Here is a 6,366-nt window from a genome sequence, read left to right on the forward strand (position 1 = left end):
CCTCTTTTCTTGAGGCAATTTGAGGGGCCTCTGTTTTTATTAATAGCAAATCCTAATTAAAACCATCTTGAGTTTAGAGAAACATCAATTAACTTGATGTTTCACATGAGTTTAGTTCGACCCGCCCTTTTAGACTTCAGGGCCCCAAAGCGAGGCACACGTGTGTGTCTTCCAGGAGCCTGCCGTAATGCAGTGTAGGCTTCCATACACGTTCTAGAACGGCTTGCCATCCATGTCCACATACCTTTGCCTCATCATCATTATCGTCTTCTTCTTTGTAGCCAACTCTGGAAAATCAACCCAAAGCATCACTGCTGAACAAATGAGAAAGGAAATATACACTTCCTCGTCCAGGAAGCTGTCTCTATGCCACCTGAGCACAAATTTCTGGAACCTTCATAGTTGACATGCTGTGGACAGTGGGCACAGCGTGGACATTTCAGAACTGCTGCAGGCTGTCTCCAGGCCTCTCATTCAGCACCATCCCTCTGGGTAAATTGCTGGGTCTTAGATTCAGCCTCTTAAAAATGGGGTTAACATCTGGTTATGGTGAGAGGAAAATAATAAAAGTGAAGAACTATTGGCTGAACAAGACATGACAGACGCTTACTAGCAGCAAGTCCTCACTCTGCTTAACAAAATGCCCCATGTGCTCAGATCAGCTCAGTGAGGTGCACAGAGTGGATGGGGGGGCCAGCTGCTGGCCACTTGGGCCCCTGGCCTTCTTCCGCAGCGCCTTCGGATAGCTTTTGTCCCTTGTCCCTTGTCCTTTCTGTCTTCCAAGCTCCCAAGGGGAAGGCAAAGTTGGGGGAACAGGGGCAGGAGAGTCCACATACAGCTTTTTCATGGGTGTGTTTGTGCACACACAAGAATTGTTCAACACAGAAAGCCTTTCTTTAGGGTCTGACAAGACAGTGCCCTACTTTCCCCCCCATCTAGACATTGATTTTCTTCTTTTTTTTCTAAGATTTTATTTATTCATTTGAGAGAGAGAGAGAGAGAGCACACAAGCAGGGGCAGAGGGAGAAGCAGGCTTCCCGTGGAGCGGGGAGCCCGATGCAGGGCTCAATCCCAGGACCCTGGGATCATGACCTGAGCCGAAGGCAAACGCCCAACAACTGAGTCACCCAGGTGCCCCTAGACATTGATTTTCTGCCAAGAAAAGGAAAAAAAAAAAACCAGATGATAGAGATGGGTAGACGATAAATGAGAGAGAGACCCACAGCTGGCCCTCTCCAGGAAACATGAGCGCTTCCTTCCTGGGAAGGGTCCTTGTTTCTCACAATTCCCAGCAGGTGAGCAGAAAAGGCCCTTCTCCTCAAGGATTTGGCCCCGCTCAGTATGCCACTGGCTGTCTGCAGGGGGAGAGAGGCCCGCCTGAGTTTCTCTATTAAGTGCAATGACCTAGAGAGACTTCAGCTGTTCTCAAGGTCTTCGTATCCTGATATGAGGCAGCAGGGAGATCATCTGAGACCAGTGGCTGTCCCCCAAACTCTTCTGTTGGCTGGCACTTAAGGGACCTTGTATTCATTTTCTTCGGCTGTCCTAACAAAGTACCACAGACTGGGTGGCTTAAACAACAGCAATTTTTTTATCTTATGGTTCTGGAAGCTACAAGTCAGATAAAGGGGTTGTCGGCAGGGTTGGTTCCTGCTGAGGGCTGGGAGGGATAATCTCCCCCTTGCCCCTCCCCTAGCTTCTGTGCTTTGCTGGTGATCTTTGGCATCCTTGGCTTGTAGAAACATCACCCTGTCTCTGCTTTCACGTTCACTTGGTGTTCTCCCTGTGTGCCTGTCTGTCTCCAAATTTCCCCGTTTAGGACTTACCTTAATGACTTCTTTTTTACTTGATTCCCTCTGTAAAGACCCTATCTCCAAATAAGGCCACATTCTGAGAGAATGGGGTTTAGGACTTCAACGTGTGTGTGTGTGTGTGTCGGGATCACCATTTAACTTACACCAGGTCTCACCTCATCTGACCCAGCATGCGAGGTCTGCGCTCACCCCACCAGCCTTGAGTTTTATAACCAGTCACAATGACCTTCTCCCTTTGAGTCTTGACTTCTTGGACTCGGTTAGCCAGAGGCTGGGGAAACAGCCCGATTAAAGCCCCCACTGCTTGAAAAGCTCAGGGTAGGGAAGTTCCACTCAAGCGCCTCTAATAATTTCTGTGGTTTTTCCAAATTGGTGCACGTTCTCACCTTTGCCCACTTATCCTAACTCTTTAAACCTCTTTGAGAAGGATGGGAGGGAGCCTGGAAGGCTGGCCGCCTCCCTGGATTTTGTGTGACTCCCTGCAACAGGACTCCTGTCAGGCAGCCACTAAGGGAAGGTAGCTAGAGCTCAAGAACCTTTGGGCTGTGAGCTTGTCATTCATGGAGCTGGAGACACTGAGGTCGGGCCTAGCTCTGGTGTGGGAGTTAGGAGAGAGAGGGGGCAGAGGGGCAAGGGGAGGGCAAGGGGACCAGGGAGGGGATGAAGGGGGCCAGGAAAAGAGATTTGTTATTATCACAGGCTTTTCTATAAACTAGGTAATTTGTGGGTTGTGCAGATAAATGTTCTCTTCATTAGGCTGAAAAGAAGTTGTGCGTTGCCGTTGGGATTGTATTTGGTTTGTGTAATAGAAAATCTGAAAATAATAGAGGCTTTATAAAAATTGACCTTTATTTCTCCCTTACGTCAAAGAAACCTGGAGATAGGCAAGCCAGGGCTGGTATGGCTGTCTTATGGTCTTCAGGGAACAAGGCTCCACTTAATACACTGTTCCCCCAACCTTAGCATGTCTCCTCATGGTTCCTGATGGTTGCTCGGCCACCAGCCATCACACCCAGATACCAGGTAGCAGAAAAAAGGCTTCTTAGAGACCCCATACATTGCTTCTGCCTACATCTCATTGGCCAGGTGGCCATGTAATCTTTTCTCTGGGTAGCTATGTACCCAGCAAAACCTGGGGATTGGTTATTAGGAAAAGAAGAAAGAATGTTGAGGGGCAAACAGTGGTCTCCACCACGACACTATATATGAAGGGGACACAGTTACTATCTAAATTCCCAAGTTCATCCTCGAAAAGAGAATGTTTCTGAAGCATAAATTCTTTGTCCTGGAGGATCTCATATCCCACTGGATGTGAACCATCCCTCGGGCCTCAGCTTCAGCCTCCATTCCCCCAGGAACCTTCTGGGTCCCTGAGCCTGAATAGCCTCCCCTGTCTTACGCTCTCATTGCACCTCATGCTTCTCCTTCAAAGCTCTTGGCACCCACATCATCATTGAATTATCTCAAGTTATTTGTGTAAGGCCTGCTTTCCTTGTAAACTGGACGGTAAGCCTCTTACTCTGCCTGGCTCACCATTATCTCCATAGTGGAGGTAGGAGAGGAAAAACTTGCCTCTGCCCTTTTAGGTTCTGTCGCTGGACCTAAGAATTAAACTGACATAGTAAGACAGATTAACAGGAGAAAAGCATTTTCTTTCATATTTTTACATGTACGCAGGAGGTTTTAGAAGGAAAATGAGGGCCTGAAAGTGCTGTTAAGCCCAAATTCACTGTGGGGAGAAGATACAGGGGCTTGGGCTAGGGGCGGTAAATTGTGGGCCAATGACTAGGAAATGTGTGGGGGGAAATAGTTAAAGATAAGTGTCCTCTTAGGTTTGTTTGCACAGGACCTTTTGGGCATCTTCTTCCAGTCTCTGGTGAGAGACAGGTGGAGGGCACCCTTCTCAGGAGAAATTTTATGATCTGCTTTTAGGTAAAAAAGCGAACCCTTCCTGGATCTGCTGTTTGTCAAGTGACTTCAGCTCAAAATAATCACTAAAAGTGGTATATTTGGGCGTGGCATGTTCTGAACCCCTTCATAGACCTTCAGTAAATATTCATTAGCTGCCTGACTTTGAGTGATTAGAATACTAGAGAAGCCCCAGATTCAAGGCCATTTCCAATGAGCCTTCTCTTTAACTGACTCAGCCTGGCTGAGACAGGGCCTACCCGGATTCTCCTGTGCTATACACCTGCCAGGATTTGGGTGGCCCGAGTGCCCACACTGATGCCTGGGAGGAATGTGGGTTGGGGGTGTCCGACCCACCTCTTTGAGGAGGATTCCCGTGATAAACCCCACTTTACAAAACCAGCTCCAGCCAGAAGCACGCCCAGGAGGGCAGGGGAACAGAGACTAGAGCAGTGTGGGTGAGTTTTAGATCAGAAAATGCAACTGGCCGCCCCATGTTTTGGGAAGAGAAGTAGGTCACCGTCCTACGCTCAGTCCAATGGCATCCCTAAGCCCTAAAGGGGAAGGAAGGGCTGTGTTATCTCTGGCGTCACAGGCTACAGGCAAATTCAGTCACGATCAGCTTTATGGGAACTACCTGCCCCACCTCCTGGTCATTCTCAAGACTCCCTAAAAATGCAGAAAAGATCAGTCCAGGCTTTTAGGTCTTGGATACAGAATCTTCCTGAAGCCAGCTTTTAAAGGAGTTCATTTCAGCACCACCCAAACCAAAAGGCAGAACACAGAATCCGGAATGGCTCCCAAACGCTCCATTTTAAACTTATCCAATTAAAGAAGGAGAATTCTGTGTTCTGGCTTAGGATCATGGGGTTTTAAAAGAGAGAGCACATCTGTGGGAGCCCTGGGAGAGCGCCCCGAGAGGCCTCGGGTGAGGCCGGTGAGAAGCTCTGTGGGCTCCCTCCAATTCCCCAGCCCAGGGAGAGATGAGACCAAGACTGAGAAACGAAGACTCATCTCCAATTTGCCAAACAAAACATCACCCCCTGCATTCTGTCCTTCCACATCCAAGCCCTGCGATATTAGTCTTAACAATCCGGTCATACTTCAACCACTTCTTCCGACTGAGAAGCTGAAAGTCATATTCACCTTGGTGTGATTCGGGGATTTTCTGGGGTAGGACTGATGATGGGGTGCGGGAGTCGTCCCCTCCTGGTTTGCAAGATCAAAAATGTTGTGAGCCTGTGGTTAAACCATTGGTAACTTGAAATCGGCCATGGTGGGAGTGTTTACACTGTGGGAATTGGCAGATACGACAAATGAGGGTTTTTCTGCTCTTTCCCAGGACACTGAGATCAAGACCTGAGCTGAAATCAAGAGTCGGATCCTTAATTGACCGAACCACCCAGGTGCCCCCCAGAATCAGTCTTTTAAGAGCTCCACTCCCATCCATTGTTCTGCTGCTGGTGGCCTCAGGACTGCCCTCAGAGAAACTAGAGAGGGCCCTCAGGGGCCATATGTTGATGGTGGATTGATCCCTGGGGGGGACCCTCCTCAGTGCCCAGGCCCTGCCCTGCCTCAGGTCTTCAGGATTCATCCACTGACATATGTGGGCTCAGCTCATTGCTGGGGAATTATGGGAACAGCATAAAAACACAAAAGAGCCTTCTCTTCTCACCACTGTGAGTGGGGGGCAGGGATGGGAGGGGATGGGGTGGAGCCTGGGAAAAGTAGTTCTGAGGTTCTGAGAGGAACATCTGGGTTGCTGTGGTGGAACCATGACCTCTAAGAGAATTAGGAACCTCTAAGAGGAGTTTAGTCACCCTGATTTCATTAGGGAAGGATTATTCCGGTGGAACACTGAGTACTAAGGCCAAAGCACTGGATGATTTGGTCAAAGTCAGCGCGCCAGGCCTCAGCCTCCAAGCCCAGCCGCTAGCTGCTCTCTAGTCCTGGGAGAGGCAGAAAGGGGAGTGTGGGGAAGCTCTAGGTGATGCCCCCCCTCTATAGGGAGGTCAGCCCTCCAAACTTCTCTCCCCTCCTTGCCCATCCCACGTGCAGCTGCAATGCCCCAGGGCCCTGCACAGTGAGGACAGCCACCCCCTCCAGCAGCCTCCCCGCCAGGTATCTAGGAATGACAGTGAATTTTTGTATCTCGGCATAATTGCAAGGAAGTGCTTCCCCCATGGGCTCAGGGAACCTTCTGGGAACTATTAAAAGCTGCTAGAAGTTGGTTTTTCTTGTTGGAAGCACCTCTTGAGAGTTTACATTTATAAAGCCTGGCAAAACTCATTTCAAGGACCCAAATTCACTTGCAAAGATGAGGTGAAAAGGGGCCATGGCGTCACACAGATGGGCTCACTCTGGAGAGAAGCTAGTGATCAACAGTGGTCCCCCTTCTGCCACCCCCAGGAAGACACCCCACCCCCAGATGGCCCAGCCCTGCCAGAGGGCATCACTGGAAAAAAAAAAAAAGAAAGAAAAGATGCCAATTTTCACCTCTGCCTATTGTACACCTCATCATCCAAGGAGAATTCTCCAGCCCTTCCTTGCCTGTGCTCTTTATATTTATGTGTAAGCCACTTCCTGTTTCCATTTCTAGGTCATAAACCAAGCTTACAGATTCACTCAGCCAGGAGGCCCAGCT

The sequence above is a fragment of the Callorhinus ursinus genome, unplaced genomic scaffold (assembly GCF_003265705.2).
Source record: "Callorhinus ursinus isolate GAN/ISIS: 27379988/994484 unplaced genomic scaffold, GSC_fseal_2.0 scaffold8, whole genome shotgun sequence".
Taxonomy (NCBI): Eukaryota; Metazoa; Chordata; class Mammalia; order Carnivora; family Otariidae; genus Callorhinus; species Callorhinus ursinus.